This window comes from Rhinolophus sinicus, chromosome 6 (assembly GCF_057876585.1).
Source record: "Rhinolophus sinicus isolate RSI-liver-muscle chromosome 6, RSI-T2T, whole genome shotgun sequence".
Classification (NCBI taxonomy): Eukaryota; Metazoa; Chordata; class Mammalia; order Chiroptera; family Rhinolophidae; genus Rhinolophus; species Rhinolophus sinicus.
Window position 1 is genome coordinate 42,725,158 of NC_142506.1, and position 22,785 is coordinate 42,747,942.

General features: G+C 44.7%; 1 long non-coding RNA gene and 1 other non-coding gene across 2 annotated transcripts; one reads left to right on the forward strand and one right to left on the reverse strand.

The window, feature by feature from the left end:
- Positions 1-1,967: 1,967 nt before the first annotated feature.
- LOC141567850 (uncharacterized) lies at positions 1,968-20,221 on the reverse strand. The gene is made up of 3 exons (XR_012490746.2): positions 20,095-20,221; positions 5,235-5,302; positions 1,968-3,399 (listed from the first exon to the last, which is right to left on the reverse strand). It is a non-coding gene; the product is annotated as an uncharacterized LOC141567850 (long non-coding RNA).
- TRNAK-CUU (transfer RNA lysine (anticodon CUU)) lies at positions 13,707-13,780 on the forward strand. The gene has a single exon. It is a non-coding gene; the product is annotated as a tRNA-Lys (tRNA).
- Positions 20,222-22,785: the final 2,564 nt, after the last annotated feature.

A 22,785-nucleotide genomic window follows, 5' to 3' on the forward strand; every position in this document is an offset into this window, starting at 1 on the left:
CCACCGGGGGCAATGGCATGGCCCGTCTCGGAAGGTGGGGTAGGGTGAACGAACGTGCATCCCACACTTAGTTCTCAGATCAAAATGAAGCTTCATTACCCAAGACCGATTCCTCCGTGGCTCCTCTGTCCTCCCACTGCACAGAGAGGTTTCTGATGGGGACCAGGAGAAGAAAAGCGAGAGGTCAGGCTGCAGTGGGGACCCGGCTGAAACAGTGTCTTAAGGACAGACCTCAAGGTGGCCGATGGACTTCTCACTCTAGGGTCGTCCTGGCTTCTGTCTGTTGGTGGCAACCTGGGACCAGTTTTTAGACACAGTTATGTCACTTCTCACCACACCCAAAATGCGCTAGTTTAGGAGCCCTGCATCGGGGAGGGGGGCTCTACGAACACACTCCATCCCTCTCCCATCTGTGCCATAAAAGAGACCTGTAAGTAAGCGTGGAGCCTGGAAGGGGGAAAACCTCCCCTCTCCCTCCCCAGCCCCCTGCTGTGGTGACTGTGGAGCACCGTGCCCTGGCTGGCAGGCCTGACGCAGAGGATGGAGAAGCATGTGGTGCACAAGGCTTAGGGGCCAGGAATTCTTGGTCCCTGTTTGCCCCTCTATAAAATAACATGATATGTCCTTTCTCTGCTGGGGAACTCGGGGAGCAACTTTTTGCAAATAAATTCAAGGGAAATGGCTAGCTTGACGGAGAAGCAGTGAGGCCTCTTCCACCTCCCCCTGCACCCAGGGATGAGTAGAAAGACAGGCAGGCAAGTGCTGGAGGGGCGGGTGGGGGAGTGGCACAGGCAGCAACGGGACACAAGTCCAAACCTGCAGAATCAGGACAAATCATCTGGGGATTAAAGAACAGTATGAAACTGCAGCTACAACCTCCCTGGGCACTGCCTGGTGACATGTGACGGAGGCCAGGGACTGTGCTGTGTTAGGCTCCTGCCAGAGGGAGGCAGAGGTCTGGTGTGGGCCCCAGGGGGTGAGGGTGCTGATAGATGATTCACCCCAAGGCCTGGAGGTGACTGTAGGCTGGGTCACCTCATAATCAGTGTTGGATCGGTAAACTGAACTATTTACTGTCAGGGTTCAGCATAGGCAGCTTGCTCATGGAAAATATTTTTTAAAGAAATCTGTCTCTGCAAAGCCAAGTCAGATCAGAAGATGAGGAAACGGTGGGACAATGAAGTCCTGCCAAGGGGGCACGTCCAGCACCTGTCCTGCCAGTGCTGGCACACAGTAGATGCTCAATGAATGCTTGTCGAATTAAATTGATGTAATTAAAACATCCCTAAAGTACTGTGTTTGTCAAAGACTGCCAGTTATTCCCCCAAACCATCTCCCTTTCTTACATCTTTATAGAACACCCACTTTTTGTTTGAGCACATGGCTACTCAGAATAAAAATGATTTTTCTGAGTCACCCTTGAAGCAGTGTGATGTAGTTGGCCGAGCTTTGACCCGTGAGATGTAACTAGCCATACCACATGACAGCTTCCAGGAGCATTCCATAAATGACTACGTATGTCCTTTGCCTTTCTCCTTCCTGCTAGCTGGAATGTGTATGTGATGGCTGGTCCTGAGCAGCCACATTGGACCAGGAAGTGATTATGTGACTAGAGACCACGCACAGCAAGACAGAAGACTCCTGGATGTTTGAGGACTTTGTGGGCCACAATCCCAGCCCTGGACTGTCTATCCCCAGACTTCCATAGAAAAGAGAAACATGCTTCTAGCCTGTGTAAGTCACTGGTATTTGTGTCTCCTACTAACTGACAGTAATCCAAATCGACACGCCATTCATTTTGTACCTAGAAGTCCTAGTGTTTATGAAATGAATAATTGCCACAGTAGTAATGCTCATTATTGAACAATAACTAAAAATGAGGAAATATAGAAAACTTTCTTATAAGGATAAAAGAGAAAATTTGAGACTCATGCCCGAGTTCTGAATAAATAAACAAGGAAAACACATTAAGAGTGAAAGCACATGGTAATTTTATAAGAAGCGATTGTGAGCTCTAGAGAAGGTGTCCTGTAGCTCCCAAAAGAGGTCCTGTGTCTACATCGTGACGTGACCGCCTGCTGTCCCAGCCGTAACGAGCATTTATCACGCACAATTTGAAACAACTGCCTTGGAATTGGGCAGGAAGTTTAAGGTGGGGAGGATTTCTTTTCTTAGAGAGCTCCCTGGGGAAACGGGAATGGAGGTGCTCTTTTTCTGTGGATAAACTGCCCTACAAGCAAGTAGAAGCCTTCAGATTTATCTAATTTCACTTAAAGTTGCTTCAAAGAGGGGAATATTCTTTGCAAACAAAAGCTTTTGTCTGAAGCACCCAACAGTTTGGAGGTCCTGAAGGGACTCAGTCATAGTAGGTGGCAGATGTAGGACACTTTCTTACTCACTATCACGTGGGCATGACCGGCACACTTCGGGGGGCAGGGCAGGCCCATCTCACAGCTGAGGAAATACGCTTGCTGGAGTCAGACTTTTGGAGAAGTGGAAGAAGGTCTGAAGAGGCAGCTGGACAGTCGAATCTGTGCCTTTCACCACTAGGGCAACTGCCTCGCATGGGAGACTCTCAGCAAGTGACAGAAACCCACATCCAACTAGCTTAAGCAAACAAACACAGGTGAGAAGGAATCTGCAGATTCAAGTCATGGGAGTGGATTCAGGCCTGGCTGGGTCCTCAGGCCCAATCTGAGTCCTCCCACAGGACTCTGGGCCTCCTGGCGCCTCCCTGTGTGGTCTGCTCAGGCTCCAGAGAAGCCAGTCCCCCTCTCTGAACTCTTCTGACCAGTGTGATTAGCTATCACTGGACAGTTTGGGTCAGGGGCTCATTCAGGACCGACTGCTCTTTCCAGCTGGGCTCAGTCTGGATCATGCGCCCAGTCCCAGTTGCTTTCTTATTTTTTGTTTATTTGTTTGTTTTTGCAGGGGGCGGGCCAATGTGATTGACAGTGCAGGCCAGCATCGAGACTAGTCTCCAGGAGGACAGCAGGGTGTCACAGACTAAAACACAGATGGCTACAAAAAAGCATCCTCTCACAGTCCTGAGCAGCGGCCGGCCGGCGCCTGCATGCTCCTCACCAGAGAGGCGTTTTGTCTCCACTCTCCAGGTGCCAGCTGTCCTCCTTCCCCCATGAAGGGGCCGCTATATGGGCCATTTCAGCATTCAGGCTCCCACTAAAGCTGAGCGGCAGGGCCGTGCAGGCGCTCTGCCAGCAAACCTGCCACTGCTAAAGGCTTCTTCAATTTCGGTGCAACGCGCAGGCATGAGAAAGACAACAGCCAGGAGACCTTGGGCACCTAGGGAGGGTCCTCAGGGTCCAGGCCTTTGACGTAGAACGGGATACACATTAATACGTCAGCTTCCTGCGGGCCCGGCAGCCTCGGTTCAGGAACCTGATGGAAAGCAGACACACAGGTGTAGTGACCACAGCCCCAGATTTTCAGCACAGAGCTGGTTTCAAATTTGATGGCTGGTGCAGGCATCAGGCCATGCATCCCGACATTTTCTTCCTAATCCATGGATGCCCTATAGTGGCTCTAGGTGATGGAGACTTGGTTTGAAAGTCGCCAAAGTCCCAACCAACACCTCCCAGCCTACCTGGAGTCCCAGGGTCAGACACCCCATTAAGGAGACTGAGCTGAGCACTGTCGGTTGTATGGAGCACACACGAACCGGGTGACATGGAACTATGGTGCTTCCATGCTTCTAATGAGGCCATTTGTCTCCTGGGCCTGGGCAGACAGACAAGAACCCTGATGCCAGTGTCATGGGAAAGGAGGGTGCAGCCCTGGGATGGAGCCCCTTAGAAATTCTGCAAGGCTCTACAAAGAGCAGCATGTGTGCGAGTCTGACAACTAAGTTCGCAAACTTGCCCCCGTGCGCCTACATTGGCAGCACTGCACCAGCAGCTCGGGAAGGTTTCATAACCTTGGTACATCAGTGTCTCGTGGCTGTGTTCGTGTCGACAGGTGGTGGTGTCTCGCTGAGTGGCGTTCATTATTGTTGTCGTGTGTTTTTGTGTCTTGTCGTGAGAATGTCTGAGCTTGAATTAGAGCAATGGACAAACATCAAATTTCTTGTTAAACTTGGTAAGAGTGGATGTGAAATCAGGGACATGTTAGTCCAAGTTTATGGGGATAATGCCATGAAGAAAATGGCAGTGTATAATTGGATTAAATGTTTTTCTGAAGGGAGAGAACACGTCACTGATGAAGAGAGGTCAGGGCAGGCAGAACTGATTAAAGCATTGCAAAAATTCATCAAATTGTGCATCAAAATGGTTGGCTAACTGTGAGAAGCATAGCAGACCAAGTAAATACCAATAGAGAGACAGTTAGGAAAATCTTAACTGAAAATCTTGGCATGAGAAAGGTGTGTGTAAATATGGTCCCGAAGGAGCTCTTACATCACGACAATGTACCAGCTCACACCGCACTGTCTGTGAGGGAGTTTTTAGCCAGTAAACAAATAACTCTATTCAAACACCCTCCCTACTCACCTGATCTGGCCCCCAATGACTTCTTTCTTTACCCAAAAATAAAGGAAATATTGAAAGGAAGACATTTTGATGACATTCAGGCCATCAAGGGTATTATGATGACAGCTCTGATGGCCATTCCAGAAAAAGAGTTCCAAAATTGCTTTGAAGGGTGGACTAGGCACTGGCATGGGTGCATAGCTTCCCAAGGGGAGTACTTCGAAGGTGACTGAAGTGATATTCAGCAGTGAGGTATGCAGCACTTTTTCTAGGATGAGTTTATGAACTTAAGTGTCAGACCTCATATATGGCTTTTCAAAACTGTGAAATCAAATTCATGTATTACCTCTCTCTCTCAAGAGAAGGTTGGAGGCAAAAAGTATTTCAAAAGAAAAAAAAATTTTTTAAAGTTCATTTGCAAAAAAGGGGCAAACGATCCAGCTTCAGTGAGACCAGCTCATTCAATAAAAAATCCAGCAAGTGTCTAATGTCAGAAAGCCCTCCCAGCTCCCCAGTTTCCATCTGTATTCAGATGGAGAGACATCAGCCCCTCATGTAGTGCTCACCCACAAGTGTGTTACATCCTCAGATGCCAACCCTGAATGTTAGGCAGAGAGACCATGCTCACAGGAAGTGCTCCAGCTTCTGTTCTTTGAAGACCAGCACTAGACCGAATGAGTGTGTGATTTTTCTTTTCTGTGAAGGCACAAAGTGTTTTCCTCCCTGACTGTGGACATGTTCAGTACTCACATCACACGATGAGTCATTTGTTTCCGTTTTGATCCATTCCTCTCCTTATTGCAGTATCAATCCAGGCCCTTCAAAGACATAATCCAAATCAGTATCACCCCCAAGAGGACACTTTTTTCTTCTACTCAGATCAGGAAGTTCATAGGGCTATAAGGAAAAGTGGCTTAAACAAAAATGACATATGTCCCTTCTCATTAAAGAAGATAAGAGGGGCTGACCCGGTGGCTCAGGCGGTTGGTTAGAGCTCCGTGCTCCTAACTCCGTAAAGCTGCTGGTTCGATTCCCACATGGGCCAGTGGGCTCTTAACCACAAGGTTGCCAGTTCAATTCCTCGAGTCCCGCAAGGGATGGTGGGCAGCGCCCCCTGCAACTAAGATTGAACACGGCACCTTGAGCTGAGCTGCCGCTGAGCTCCCGGATGGCTCAGGAGGTCGTCCTCTCAACCACAAGGTTGCCGGTTCGACTCCCGCAAGGGATGGTGGATTGTGCCCCCTGCAACTAGCAACGGCAACTGGACCTGGAGCTGAGCTGCGCCCTCCACAACTAAGACTGAAAGGACAACAACTTGAAGCTGTACGGCACCCTCCACAACTAAGATTGAAAGGACAACAACTTGACTTGGAGAAAAAGTCCTGAAAGTGCACACTGTTCCCCAATATAGTCCTGTTCCCCTTCCCCAATAAAAAAAATAAAAATAAAAAAATTAAAAAAAAGAAGATAAGAGACAAAGTCATGCCCAAGTTGCTTGATTCTGTTTCTTTCAGCTTTTTTCGTATTCCCTGAACACCCTCTCAGACACATGAGCCATTACATCAGTTATCTTAATGAAGAAAGATCGTTATTCTTGGTGCTTCCTTTTCACCCTGGGAGTCTTTTATCGTTGAAGAGGCTGAGGTTTGTTGCTTTGGGAGAAGGCTGAGCTTAGAGGTCAGAGGATCTTTGGCTTTGACTTCTAAAACAAGGTCTTGAACCTACCAGAGACAGAGTGTTGAAATCAAAGCTTTTATTTGCAAGCACCTGACTTTCTGAGTTAGAGTAATAAGGGTGTTAGAGTCTCATAAGAGCAGAAGGAACACACACACACATATGCACACACATGCACACACATGCACACATGCACATACACACAAACACATACACACATACATACACACATACACACAGCCATACACAAACATACACATACATACACACACACACATACACACACAGAGATACACACAGAGATACACACAGAGATACACACACACACTTGGATGAGCTTGTGCTTCCCCACCACTCCCAGAGGCGAGGAACACCTCCTGGGTTGGGGACTTTGGGTCTGTTTTGCCGAGAAGGCCCAACTCTGATTCTAACTCCTGCCCTTCTCACACTGCAGCCTCTGAGAAGTTCATTGCTTTTTTCGTTCACTCACTGAACAAATAGTTACTGAACCTCTATTTTGTCCCTCCCAAATAGAGACTGTGTTGGGTTTGGGTCACACCATGGCACACTGAAGACCCGATTCTGAGCTCACTCTGAGGGTGATTCTCATGAGGATCCCCCACGCACCATGCCAACGAGCCCACATGCTTCCACTCACCTGGGGGGAGACTCAGAAAGGAAGTGCAGGGGTTGAACTGTGACCCCCAAAATTCATATGTTCAAATGCTAACTTCTAGGACCTCAGAATATGACCTTTTTTGGAGACAAGGTCTTTCCAGAGGTAAACAAGTTAAAAGGAGGTCATTAGGGTGGCCCTACTCCAGCATACCCAGCATCCGTCTAAAAAGGACATTTGGAGACAGACATTCACACAGGAAGAACACCGTGTGAAGATGAAAATGGCCATCTTTGGGCTAAGGAAAGAGGCCTGGATTCCTCAGAGGAACCAAGCCTCTGACACCTTGGACTTCTGGCCTTCAGGACAGTGAGACAAACCACTCAATCTGTGGTACAGTCTGAGTTACAGCCGCCCAAACGAATGAATACAGGATCTAACCCAAGCCCTTCAAAACCTTTATCTCCTGCGACGTACAGAGGTCCCTGGAGCACACGGAAGTGTGTCTGCGTCCCCTAAAGACTTCATGGGCCCTGCTTGTCCTTCCCAGCAGTGGGTGGAGCCAGTGGGATATCAAAGTGGGTGACTTTGGGATTGCTGCTCTTTCTGTTCCCCCAAATCTTTTGAGAGGTACCTGCCCACCCATATGCCAGTGGTCCTTTTCTTTGGGAAGTTCCTTCTCCCTGTCCCAGTGACAGAGGACACCTATCGGTCACATTGGGGAGCCCCTTCTCTAGCCATTGCTTACTGAACCAGGGGTGCAACCCTGATTCAAGCTAGGCTGATTGGATTTTCATGTTTCCGTAATTGTTGCTTAGCACGATAAAGATTTGGAGATTTTGGCTGAACCTGGAAGTGTAAATCTGGAGCTGAGGCTGTCCATTCTCTAAGGTAGGCCGGAGGAGGTGCAAGCTCTGACTGCAGGAAGGAAAGAACAAAGGGAACATTCAAAGGGGAGGGAGGCAAGCAGCAGGGAGCCGTGCGGAGGCCTCTGACTCTCTGTCCAGTCCCTCCAATGGCTGCCTCTCACACACCCTCCCAATAAACTCCCCTCCCACCTTTGCTTTAGCTACCCTGTTTCCCTGAAAATAAGACCTAGCCAGATAATCAGCTCTAATGTGTCTTTTGGAGCAAAAATTAATATAAGACCTGGTATTACATTATATTATATTATTATATTATAATATAATATTACATTATATTATATTAGTATTATATTATATTAAAGACCCAGTCTTATATTTTAGTAAAATAAGACCGGGTCTTATATTAATTTTTGCTCCAAAAGACTCATTAGAGCTGATTGTCTGGCTACGTCTTATTTTCAGGGAAACACGGTACCTAGGCACTTTCTTTGTGCTTGCTACCAAATCTGTAACATATCTCCTTCTCTTCATGTAGCCTAGTACCTCTAAATGTGTAATTGTAGACATCTTCCATAATCTGAAATCATGTATCCAGTTTTCAGTACAGGTACACAAATGCTAATTACCTTTTGGCTGGAAATAAATACAATAGTTAAGTGTATGTATTAAGGCAAACTTGAACTCAAGTCCCAGCTCTGCCAGTCACTTGCCGTGTAATGTTAGACAAGTTTCTTAATCTCTCTTAGTCTTGGTCTCCTCACCTGGAGAATGGAGGTCATAACGCACCTACCTCAGGAGGTTGCTGTGAGAAACCAGTTCCACACACAGTATGGCAGGTGTGTATCTGTTCACAAACTTATCACTTATATTTGCTAAGATTCCAAAAGAATGATGTCATTTGTTTAATTACTTATATATATTTGCACTGGAAAAAATCTAGATCTAAACACAGCAAAATTGGATCTCTGGGTGATTTAACTTTTTTTTTTGTCTCTATTTTTTCATTGTCCAACAAAAAGCACATATTACTTCTATCAAATACATTAAGGGAAAATACATTCCTAAGTCAGGGGCCAGAAGTCTTTTTGTCAGAGACATTTTGGAAAGAGGATCATACTGTAATCTTTGAAGTAAGATATAACCTTAAGAACCTTAATTCGGACATTTCTCTTTATGAACTGATGAAAAACTAAACACAAGAATGTTTAATGAATATATATCTACAAGTTACTTTGAAATGTATCAAAAATTCAGATGGCTTGAAGGGTGGGTGGAGGGATGGATGGCGAGGCGATAGAGCAAATGTAGTCAGGCATCAGTGGGAGGCTGTAGGTGCAGGTACTCCGGTGTTCGTGTACAATTCTTGCCACATTCTCTATGCTTGATATTTTTCATAATAAAATGTTGGGGAAATTCATGAATACATGGAGGTTCTACCAGTTCCAGTCGTGCAGAAGTAGAGGAAAAAGGAAAAGCTCCCCTTCACAGTTCACCCCCACCCCACTCCTCTCCCCACAAGTAAGTTCTATACATTCTACTGTAAGCCCTTAGATGTCGTCTGCTCACTTTTTAGATGAGGTCACCATGGCCCAGAGCAATTCCAGGTCTTGCCAACACTTCCCTGCAGGTTAAAAGGCTTCTGTCCCTCGGTGTAAGTCCCTGTCATTATTCTCTGTATCTCCCAGAGCTTTCACTGCCCTCTATGTCTCTCTCCTCACCCAACCAGCAAGGGTGCCATTAGAGTTATTGAAGCTCATAAAGTACTTTCAACTTGCTTCAATGAAAGACACTTGAAGGAATCAAATTTATCATCCCCAGTGACAAGAGTTTTTTCTTGCCAGAGTGAAATTCAAAACTAGACTCCAGTATGTGCACCTACACCAGCTGATAACATGTAAATAACTGCAAATCCACCTCAACTTTGCCCTTCAGAAAGACACTGCCTTGCAATGAGGAGCCATAAAAATGATTCCAACACACTAACCAGCCCGGAATCTGGAGTGTAGAGTCCTTCCAAGCTAATAAGAAAACTGGGTGTGCTGTCTGCAAATGGGCAAAAGGCTACAAACATGCCAGTCACAGAGGAAAAAAATAGCCAGTAAGCATATTCCACACACATTCCACCAAAAATAAAGTTGAACTTCTCAAGTAAAGAAAGAAAAACAAATGAAGTCAACAATCAATACTTTTTCACCCATATAATTTCTAAAGAAAAGGGTGATTAATACCCAGTGTTGGGAGGAGGCCCATTCAGCCCCTTCTGTCCCTGTACAGCTCCACCCACCCCTTTTCTTCACTTTTTCACTCTTTTCTTCTGCAGCTAAGGGTTGGCAGGCTATGTATCTTGAGTCTTAGTTTTCTTTCAGTCCCAGAAGTCACTTATTTGGCTCTACAGCCAAAGGGAACTTACCCATGTTTGGGGAAATACCAGGTACACATTAGGCCAATTTGGAGAATTATGTGATCAGGGAGTTAATTCCACAGAAATTAGCATAAGCATTATTTCCCAGAAGAGACCTGGTCCAGAAAAAAATTCAGCTGGAGATGATGCATCCTTTTAGGAAAAGGGCAACTTTCCTACTATCTTGCCACTTTCAAAGCAAACAATGCCAATTTAAACAAAAGGAGTTGGTAAGAGAACAAGATGTGGGATACAGGTGCGCAGGCCAACTTTACTCCATATTTTCCCTTCCAGGCAGCACTTTATTGCTGAAGTCACAGGTGGGAACACTTGTCAAAACATTTGGGAAACATGCGTAGCCAGTTAGCTCAGTTGGTTAGAGCATGGTGCTAATAACACCAAGGCTGCCAGTTCAATCCCCTCATGGGCCATTGTGAGCTGCGCCCTCTTAAAAAAAAAAATTTGTGAAATCTGACAGCAGGCAGGACAACAGAGGAAAAACACACTTTGTTCTGGAAATGTTAGCACCTGAGACCAGTATGTCCAACTTAAAAAAAAAAATCACACACAAACATACACACAACGTGCGCAAATGTGCGCACATGGCTACCCCACCATCCCTATGCACAGAGCAGAGACAGCAGACTGAAACGCACTCCCAATCTTTCTGTGAGAGGCCTATTAGCTCATATTCATATCTGTGGTCTGAGCAGAGGCTTTTAGTTAAACACACATCTAGGGACCGTCTACAATCCTCTCCAGAGAATTGGGTGGCCAGTGGGTGTCATCTTCCTGTTTTTCGTCTGCCCCACCCCAGGTCATTGGGTATCTCAGAGAAAGGAGCTTCTGTACATGCCTGGCACCCTGGCTTTTGTGTCTGCCGCAATAAATCAGAGGACACAATCATTGATAGCATGGCTCTGGTGGCCAGCTGGGTTTGTATCTACAGGTTCAAAAGGATGGTAGCAAACAAAGAAACAGGTCTTAACTGGTTATCACCGCAGGGCTCAGCATAGAGGGTGCACAGAAACACCATCTCCTAGTCTTCCCCTGAAATAGGTATATTTGTGTATTTAAAAGCTGCTGCCTGAGGATCTGGACTACAATCCACTTGAACCTAGTTGCTGACTGCGGTCTTCTCCTTTGGCCCATTGACAAGTCCTGGCACACCCTCAACTACTAAGTTGAGCGAGCCACTAAGATTAAAGCAAGCTGCTTGGACAATCACAAAGGTTTTAGGGACAACTAAGAGCTAGAACAGGGTTCAACCATGAGGTCCATCTCTTACATGAGGCCACTGTCTCAAGACTGGGAAAGATGACTGTTTTATCTAATGCATAGGAATCAACACAAAGAGTTGAGAAAAATGAAGAAAAAGAGGAATATATTCCAAATAAAAGAACAAGATAAAATGTCAGAAAAAGAACTGACTGAGATGGAGATAAGTGATTTACCTGATAATGAGTTCAAAATAAGGATTACAAAGATACTCAGGAGAAGACTGGATGAAAAAAGTTAGAATTTGAAAGGAGATAGAAAATAAAAGAAAGCACCAATTAGAAATAACAGAGCTGAAGAATAAAATAATTGCACTGAAAAATACAATAGAGATGTTCAGCAGACTAAATGAGGCAGAAAAAAGGATCAGTGAACTCAAAGACAGGGCACTAGAACTTACCCAATCAGAGCAGCAAAAAGAATTAAAAAAGAGTAAGATCGCTTGAGGGACTTATGAGACAAGATCAACTAGACCAACATTAGTACTCTAGGATCCCCAGAAGGAGAAAAGAGAAAGAAAGGAGCAAAAGCTTTATTTGAAGAAATAATGGCTAAAAACTTCTCTAACTTGGGGAAGGAAGCAGACATCCAGATCCAGGAAACCCAGAAAGTCCCAAATATGATGAACCAAAAGAGACCCACATCAAGACACATTGTAATTAAAGTGTCAAAAGTTAAAGACAAGGAGAGACTCTTAAAAGCAGCAAGAGAAAAGCAACTTGTTACATACAAGGGAACCCCCATAAGATGATCAGCAAATTTGTCAGCAAAATCTCTGCAAGCCAGAAGGGAGTGAGATAATACAGTCAAATGCTGAAGAACTGCCAATCAAGAATACTCTACCTGTCAAAGTCCTTCAGAACTGAAAAAAAGATAAAGATTTTTCCGGACAAGCAAAAGCTGTAGGAGTCATTGGCCACTAGACTGGCCATACAAGAAATATTAAAGGGGCTTCTTTAAGCTGAAACAAAAGGGCACTAATTATTAATAAGAAAACATCTGAATGCATAAATTTCACTGGTAAAAGTAAATATGTAATAAAATTCAGAATAATCTAATGTTGTAAAGGTAGCGGGTTAATCATTTAAAAAGCTAGTATGGATGTTAAAAGACAAAAGTAGTAAAAATAACTATATAATAGTTTGTTAATTGATACACAAGATAAAAAGATATAAATCGTGACATCAAAACATAAAGTGTGTGTGTAGGAATAAAAACGTAGAGGTTTAGAATGCATTCAAACTTAGGTTGTTATCAACTTAAAATAGACTGCTATAAATATAAGCTGTTTTATGTAAGTATCATGGTAACCACAAAGTAAAATTCCATTGTAGGTACACAAAAGAGAAAGAGAAAGGAATACAAGCACACCACTACAGAAAATCATCAAATCACAAAAGAAGAGAACAAGAGAAGAGGAAAGAAACAAAGAAACAAACAACACAGTCAGAAAACAATTAACAAAATGGCAATAAGTCCAAAACTTTAAATAATTGCTTTAAATATAAATGGACTAAATTCTTCAATCAAAAACATAAAATGGCTGAATTGGTTAAAAAACAAGACCCATCATTATGCTGCTTACAGAGACTTACTTCAGATATAAGGCACACAGAGATTGAAAGTGAAAAGCAGGAAAAAGATATTCCATCAAAATAGAAACCAAAAGAAAGCTGGGATAGCTATACTTATATAAAAATAGACTTTAAGACAAAGACTGTATATAATGAGAGACAAAGAAGATAATTATATAATGATAAAGGGATCAATCCAACAAGAGTTTATAATATTTGTAAAGATTTATGCATCCAACATAGGAGCACCTAAATATATGAAACAAATATTAACAGACCTAAAGCGCTAAATAGACAACAATACAATAATAGTAGGAGACTTTAATACCTCACTTTCATCAATAGATAGATCATCCAGACAGAAAGTCAATAAAGAAATATTGGCCTTAAACCAAATGGACTTAACAGATATTTACAAAACATTTCATCCCAAAACAACAGAATATATATTCTTCTCAAATGCATATGGAACATTCTCCAGGATAGACCACAAGTTAGGCCACAAAACAAGTCACAATAAATTTAAGAAGACTGAAACAATAGCAAGCAACTTTTCCAACCACAATGCTATGAAACTAGAGACCAATCACAAGAAAACTGGAATATTTACAAATGTATGGAGATTAAACAGTATGGTATTGAACAACCAGTGTGTCAAAGAAGAAATCAAAGAGAAATAAAAAAAAAAATACCTTGACACAAATGAAAATGGACATACAACAAACAAAAATGTAAGGGATGCAAAAAAAAAGCAGTTCTAAAAAGAGAGTTCATAGAGATAAATGCCTACATGAAAAAACAAGGAAGAGTGCTGGCCCGGTGGCTCAGGTGGTTGGAGCACCGTGCTCTTGACACTGAGGTCGTGGGTTCGATTCCCACATGGGCCAGTGATCTGCGCCCTCTACAGCTAAGGTTGTGAACAACAGCTCTCCCTGAAGCTGGGCTGCCGTGAGCTGCAACAGGCTACTGTGTGCCGCCGTGAGTGGCCAGTGGCCAGTGTGAGTGGTCAGCAGCCATAGTGAGCGGCCGGCAGCCAGTGAGAGCTGCCGTGAGTGGCTGACCGACAACTGCTGACCGGCTGCGGGGAGGAGCACAAGGCTCATAATACCAGCATGGGCCAGGGAGCTGTGTCCTACACAACTAGACTGAGAAACAACATCTTGAACCAGAGTGGGGCTGGGGGGAAGGTGGAAGAAGGGGAGAAAGCAAAAAAAAAAAGGAAGATCTCAAACAGACAACCTAACTTTGCACCTCAGGGAACTAGAAAAATGAGAAGAAATGAAGCCCAAAGTTAGTAGAAAAAAGGAAGTAACAAAGATCAGAGTGAAAATAAATGAAATAGAGGCTAAAAAGACAGTAGAAATGATCAATGAAATGAATAGCTGGTTCTTAGAAAAGATAAACAAAATTGATAAACTTTTAGCTAGACTCACCAAGAAAAAAAGAAGAGAAGACTACATTTAAAAAACCAGAAAGGAAAGAGATGTTACAATTGATGCCACAGAAATACAAAGGATCATAGGAGATCATATGAGCAATTACACACCAACAAATTGTACTACATTGAAGGAATGGATAAATTCCTAGAAACATACAACCTACCAAGACTGAATTACAAAGAAACAGTAAATCTAAGCAGACCAATAACTAGTAAGAAAATTAAATCAGTAATCAGAAACTTTCCAACAAACTAAAGTCCAGGATCAGATGTTTTCACTGGTGAATTCTACCAAACATTTGAGGAATTAATACCAATACTGTCTCAAACTCTTCCAGAAAATAGAAGAGGAGGAAACTTTGTAACTTATTTTATGAGGCCAGCATTACCCTGATACCAAAACCAGACAAGAACACCACAAGAAAAGAAAATTATAGGCTAATATCCCTGCTGAAAATAAATGCAAAAATCTTCAACAAAATATTAGCAAACTGAATTCTGCAATACATGAGAAGGGTCATGAACCATGATCAAGTGGACTTCATCTAGGGATCAAGGATGATCGGCATCTACACACCACGCTGTGTGACACACCACTTCAACAAAACGAAAGATTAAAATCACATGATCTTCTCAAGAGTCGCAGAAAAAACATCTGAAAAAAATGAACATTCATTTATGTTCAAAACTCTCAACAAAGTAGGTATAGAGGGAATGTACCTCAGTATAAAGGAAGTAACAAAGGTAACATTATACTCAACAGTGAAAAGCTGAAAGCTTTTCCTCTAAGATCAGGAACAACAAGGATGTTGCCACTTTTATTTGCCGTAGTATTGGAAGGCCGAGCCACAGCAACTAAACAAGAAACAGACATAAAAGGCATCCAAATTGAAAAGAAAGACATAAAACTGTTATTATTTTTAGATGACATGATTATAATATATATAGAAAACCCTAAGGACTTAACCAAAAACTATTAAAACTAACCAACAAATTCAGTAAAGTTGTGAGGTACAAAATAAATATACAAAAATATGTTGCACTTCTATACACTATTAATAAACTATCAGAAAGAGAAATTAAGAACACAATCCCATATACAATTGCATCAAAAAGACCTAGAAATAACTTTAACCAAGGAACTGAAAATTTTTCATTGATGAAAGAAATTGAAGAAGACACAAATAAATGAAAAGATGTTTTGTGCTCATGGATTGGAAGAATTAATATTGTTAAAATGCCCATACTACCCAAAGCGATCTACAGGTTCAATGCAATCCTTGTCAAAATACCAATGGCATTTTTCACAGAAATAGTCCAAATAATCCTAAAATTTCTATGGAACCGCAAAAAAACAATGAACAGCCAAAGCAATCTTGAGAAAGAAAAACAAAGCAGGAGGCATCACGCTCTCTGATTTCAAACTATTTTACAAAGCTACAATAATGAAAACAGCATGGTGTTGGTATATAAACAGACACATAGATCAATGGAACAGAATAGAGAGCCCAGAAATAAACCCATGCCTATATGGTCAATTAATTTATGACAAAAGAGTCAAGTATATACAATGGGAAAAGGGCAGTCTCTTCAATAAATGGTGTTGGGAAAACTGAACAGCCACATGCAGAAGAATTAAACTGGACCCTATCTCATACCATACACAAAAATTACCTCAAATTGGATTATAACTTGAAAGTAAGACCTGAAACCATAAACCTCCTAGAAGAAAACATAGGCAGTAAGCTCCTTGATGTTGATCTTGGCAATGATTTTTTGGATTTGACACCAACAGTATAGGTCAACAAAAATGAAAATTAGCAAGTGGAACTACATCAAACGAAAAAGCTTCTGCACAACAAAGGAAACCACCAAGAAAATGAAATGGTAACCTAACAAATGGGAGAAAAATATTTGCAAATCATATATCTGATAAGGGGTTAATATCCAAAATATATAAAGAACACATACAATTCAATAACAACAACAACAACAACAATAAAATCCTACTAAAAAATGGGCGGAGGATCTGAATAAACATTTTATTTACAGAGAAGACATGTACATGGCCAACAGGTACATCAGCATCGCTCATCATCAGGGAAACGCAAATCCAAACCACACTGAGGTGCCACCTCACACACCTGGCAGAATGGCTGTCATCAATAAATCAACAAACAACGAGTGTGGGCGAGGATGCAGAGAAAAAGGAGCCCTCGTGCACGGTTGGAGGGATTATAAACTGGTGCAGCCACTGTGGAAAACAGCATGGAGGTGCCCCCAAAAATTAAAAATAAAACTATCATTTGATCCAGCAATTCCTCTTCTGGGTATTTATCCAAAGAAAATGGATATACTAACTTGAAAAGATACCTGCACCCCTGTGTTCATTGCAGCATTATTTACAATAGCCAAGACATGGAAACAACCTAAGTGTCCATCAATGGATGAGTGGGTAAAGAACACGTAGTATATTATACAATGGACTATTATTCAGCCTTAAAAAAGAAAGAATATTGCCATTTGTGACAACATGCATGGACCTTGAGGGCAGTATGCTAGTGAAAAAGTCAGACAGAGAAAATCAAATGCCGTATGATCTCACTTATATATGGAATCTGAAAAAAAGCAAACCATAAAGACAGAGAACATATTGGTTGTTGCTAGAGATGGGAGGTGGGCAAAATAGGTGAAAGTGTACAAACTTACAGTTATAAAATACTTTAAGTCCTGGAGAAGTAATGTACAGCATGGTGACTTAGCAAATAATAATAGTTATCATTGATAGTTAGTAATACTGCATTGCATATTTAAAAGTTGCTAAGAGAATCGATCTTAAAAGTTTTTATCACAAGAAAAAAATTGTAACTGTGTGTGGTGATGGATGGTAACTAGACTTACATAGACTTATAGACTGAAATAATATAGTGTTATGTGTCCATTGTATCTCAATTACAAAAAAAAGAAGATAATACAGAACCTGGAATAAAAAGGTTTTAATTTTGATGAAGTCTAATTTACCTATTTCTTTTGTCACTTGTGCTTTTGGTATCATATCTAAAAATCTTGCTTAATCCAAGGTCACAAAGATTTAATGTTATGCTTCTCCTAAGAATTCTATAATTTTAGCTCTTACATTTAGATTTACCATCCACTTTGAGTAAATTTTTGTGTATGGTTTGAGGTGAGGGTCCCACTTCATTCTTTTACATGTAGATATCCAGTTTTCCCAGCACCACTGGTTGAAAAGAGTATTCCTCCCTCCATTGAATTTTCTTGGCACTTTTGTTGAAAACCAACTGACCGTTAGTCAAGGACTTCATATGACACAAGCTAACCCAATTACAGTTGTAAGTCTGGGGTGAGGCAGGTGACACATGTGACAAACATGTGCCTGATGGGGGCGGCCTGAGGGTCTCAAACGTGCTGGGCGCCTTCGAAGACCCTGACAAACATCACCTCGTGTCACCCTCAGAACAATCCCCTGAGGGTTCCCTCCTGCAGAGGAGGAAATTGAGGCACAAGGACACAGCCACTCAGCTGGTAAGAGGCCCAGCCAAGAACCAAAGCAAGGCAGTTGGCTCCCAAATTTGAACCCCCTCACTCTACACTGCCGTGTCTTGAGCTCTCAAAAAAGTAGCTATTGTTGTAAAAGAGTTTCAGATTTGAGGTGGTTTATGTACACATGCTGCTTTATAAACTCCACAGGGCCATTCCACCATATCAGCAGAAGACCCCAGGGTGTAGGGTTGGGTGCCCTGGCCATAACTATGACACGGCTGAGGACTTCTGTGGTGGGGGGGCTCTGCTCGCAGAGGAGCCTTTCCTGAACAGGAAGATTTCTGGGTCAGTCTTAAACCAGCTACAATGCACAAAGAAATGAGTAGGTTTGCTGTTATTAAGGCTTCCTCGATCTCACGGGGAGGTGTAGCCCGCCTGTTTCTGGAGTAGTTGAGAACACACAGAGTCCACCCCCTCACAGATGTGCACACACAAGAATGTCACTGTCCTGCATGCCAAGGTCTGGGTGGCTGCCTTTCCCTTGAGATGCTCTGTTAATTAGAAAGGAGGAGCCATGTGAGAGAGTAAACCTTCAGGCTGCAGAGGCTGTATCTGCAGGCTGTTGTCCTTGCAGCCACATTATTCTGTTCAGAAACTCAGCTGTTCTGAATTGCAAAGGCAGATGGATGATCACTGCCTTACAGAGAGAAGGGAAAGTGAGTTTGCTTCCTTCCGAGTAGGGTGGATGCAGATCAGAATAAATCTGCTTCTGATACGGACATGGCAGGAGCCCAGCATAGTGTCAGAGTTACCTGCCCTGGCCACGTGTGCACTTGGGGTCCCCGAGAAAGCACGCGGTCTCTACCACACAGCCTCTCCTGGGCTGTGCCATGCCCGGTCCCTGCCAGGAAGAGGGCAGTCAGCCAGAAAGGGCCATTTTTCATGAGACGCTTGTGCTGGTTTCTTATCACTGCAATGACCACAAACTTGGTGGTTTGAATAACACGCGTTCATCATGTCGCACTCGTGGTCAGAAGTCTGAAATGGGTTTGAAATCGAGCCGCCAGCAGGGGGTCTGCTCCTTCGGGGCTGAAGGGAGCCACCTCCTTACCGCTGCCCCAGCTCCTCAGCCTACAGTCTCCTAAGGCAGTTGCTGGGCTCCTGCCTCTGCGCCTGTCATTGCCAGTCCTCTGACTCTGACCCTGCTTCCCTCTCATAAGGACACTCGTGATTACATGGGATGCACCTGGGCCACCCAGGATCACCACCCCATCCCAAGGTCCCACCTAACTAAGTCACATCCACAGAGCCTCTCTCGCCCTCTAAAGTGACAGGACCCAGATTCTGGGTCTAGAATGTGGACAGCTTTGGGGCTGTTATGCTGCCTGTCACTCCATTGTGCTTCCAAGGGAACAGGTTAGGGGCCCAGCCTGCCTGGCCTGCTCCAACCTGAGGCGGCAGCAGAAATGCACGATTGCACCTTTGTTGTCAGCCTTCCCCTTTCAATGACAGTGGGAGCTACTGGCAAGAAGTGGATGGCTGCCGTGTACCATTGCCCAGCTGGGGATATGCAGACATCATCACATCAGTCCTCCCAATGTTCTTGCAAATATTTTTCTCAGATGAGGAAGTGGAGACTTGGAGGCATGAACTGAAAACCCCAAGATCTCACATCTGGGAAGTGACCTCCAGGATTCACAACCAGCAGCCTGAGAGTCTGCTCCCAAATGCCACTCACGGCCCTAGTCACAACTGGCTGGCCCACAGAGGCGTCATGGGCAGGGTGCTTTCTCCCTGGCCTGTGTGCTTTCCTGACCATCTTACCTTCTCCAGGAGACATGGGTTCTTTGGGATGGAAGAGATGCAGCATCTCCCCTTCTCTCTCCCCCAGTGGCCAGCAGAGTGCTAGGTACACAGTGGGTGCCCAATAAATGCCTGTCACCTTGCCTTACATCACAAGTGTCTGCTAGGCTCCCAGACCTTGCTTCAGTCTCTTCCTGCAAGCCAGAGTGACTAACCCCCGAGAGACTCTCAGGGCCCCAGCATCTACCTGGAACTGACTGAGGCCCCTGCGGTAGCTGTGGCTTCATGCGAGAACTAAGGCAAACACACAGGTCTATACCCTCCCGTGTGCTCGTTTCTTCACAAAGAAATGCCCTGGGAGGAACGGCCTCCTTCACATCGCAGTCACACCGCAGTGTAAGCACAGCAACACGGCCATCAACATAGCAAACTATTTAGTAAAGTATTTTGACTACGAACCAGTCCCAGGTCTGGTGCATGGGGTTGCTGGTCCGGAAGGATGGTCCCAGAGGTTCGGTCTGAGTCCGAAGTGGAGTAGAAGGTTCTCGGAGCTGAGGAGCAGCGTGGTCACCTCTCAGTCGGGAGCGGCTCTCTGAGCTGTCAGAGTCCTGAGCTCGAAGGATTTCATCAGAGCTGCATGACGTCACCTTATCAGTCCTCACAGACTTGTTTCCTATCAGCCCAGGCAGGAGCTACACCCACCGTCTGGTGGTTGTTCACTTGTCTGTCTTCATGGGGAATTTCCACAGAACTCAGGGTCCAAGATGGGGTCACTCGTGCTCATATAAAAACACGTTTTTCAGGGGTTCTCTACACACCTTACCTGCCTCAGGTTTAAATCCCGCTTCTCTCCCTGGAGAGTCCACAGTTCCCTGTGGGGTCAGCACATATTGGGCCCCACACCCGGCATCGCTCCTCAGGGCCTTACCTGTCAGAGGCCCAAAGCAGAAGGCACCGTATGATACGTTTCTGTTTTATAAGTCACATCTCTTAAGACTCCTGGTGCTTCAAGCCACAACTCCTTTCACTTTAATCTAGGAGCTTCCAGCCTCTACGATCCCCACGTGTCCCTTAGGCACGTCCTCTGTGCTGACTTGAGCCGGGGGCCTGAAGGTCAGGTGGTGCAGCCCCTTTGTGCCTGTGCAGAGGAAGGGGGCTGGCGAGGAGAGCTGGGCTCCTGCCGTCAGGGGTGCTCCTGCCACGGAGTCCTCTCAAGCAGATCGTGACGGCTGGTGGTCAGTCACCACCCTCTTTCCTGAAGGTGAAGGCAGAGCTCTGCCATGATGGTAGAGCTTGGGCCACCTTGGGACCCAGGGGCCAGGAAGCCTTTGTGCTAGGGGAGACTGACCTTTTCCTGCAGGAGTGAAGACTGGTCCTTGTGTCCAAGACAGCGGCTTATGGGCACCTCCCCACAAAGGAGACAGGGCCCCGAGGTCCCAGAGCAAGGGCACCACCCTCTGAAGGGCTGGGGGGCAGCATCTGAAGCTGCAGGCCCTGCAGGCGTAGTGAGGGGCAAGGGTGGTGCTCAGAGACGGGAGTGAGAGGTGCCCCCGAGGATAAGGGCCCAACCGCTTGAACAGCGCTGCCTGCCTACCCTTTACCGACTGGCTGTGGAATGAGGGAGGTTTTATTTTCTTTACTGAGGTTGTGTCATTTGACTGTCTCCATCTGTACCTCTGTGATGGCAGACGACTCAGTGAAAAGTGAAACCGCAGTCGCCCCAAGGCTGCTGATGGAGAGGTCGGCTGGGGTCGTGTGGTCTCCAAAGAGGAAACGAGATGGGCTTGAGTCCTCACCCCACCTGTCGGAAGCCTCACCCCTCAGGAATGGAGATTCCTTAGCTTCCATGTTCACACTGGGCTCTGAGCTGGTGCACCGACTAGACACATTTAACTGATGGATCACTGAAAAGTGTACTCAGCATGGTGCTGTGCTAGGAGCAAGCCCGAGATGGACTACAGTGTGGGCGCATGTACAAGTTGCTGTGTGCACAGAGGAGTGCACACAGAAACAATGACGTGTGTGTGTGCCCTGGCCCATCTCCACACCATTACCTCCTAGCTCTGCCGGCCCCGACGGCCAGAAGCAATGGCATCCAGTGACCACAAGCACTGCCACTGCCCACATCTTGGATTCTAAATATTGTTTCCCAAGAAGAGGGCCCAGAGCCCCTGGGACAAATGGTTGATTTTGGAGCAGGGAACATACTGCCTGGAACACGCTGCTGCAGGAGAGAGCAGGGATGTGCTCAGTCTACAGACGTGTCGGCCACATCAAAGCACCACGGGAGCCGAGCAGAAGGAGCTTCTAATGGCCCATGTGAGCAACAAAATAAAGAACCCAAAGTGTAAAGCAAATATATGTAAATCCATACAGGTGTGGATTCTGAATTCCTTACTTGTAAATAAGTGAATCAGTGGGTGAGAAGGGGAACTCCTCCTGACAAAGCTCTAAACAAGGCACAGAGGCTCTCCCCACTCGGGGCGTGGTTTAACCCCCTTTGCCAAGCTCAAGCTGGGGCTCCAAAGAATATGAAAGTGAAAAATACTAACTCAGAGGGGACAGGCCTGGCAGATCCTCCCTTAGCCACATGATGAGGGTCACGTCACCAGACCTGTGCTGCGGATCTCATCTGTCTCTATGTGACATGATGAGGTTGCAGCTTTGCCTCTTTAGATCTTTCTAAAAGCCCATAATCTCATTCTGATCATGAGAACAACATTGAAGAAACCCAAATTGAGTGACCTTCTACAAAATACCTGAGCAGTCCTCAAAGCTGCCAAGGTCACGAAAAACAAGAAATGACTAAAAAACTGTCATGGTCCAGAGGAGACTAAGTTAAGTAAATGTGATGTGGTGTCCTGGGTGGGACCCTGGGACAGCAGGTCATCCAAGGGAAAACAGGGGACCCCCAGTGAAGCCTGGAATTTCCTTATTAGTCACGCACCAAGGCTGGCTCCTGAGTGTGACAACTGGACCAGGGTTACAGTGGGATGCAACCACAGGGAACTGGGCACAGAATGTAGGGAGCTCTACATACCACCACTTCAACTTTTCTGCAAATATGAAATTTTTCCAAAATAAATGTACGTTTTTTAAAGAGCTCTCATTGAGTTTTTAAATAGTACACCTTAAAGCTTTCAACAAACA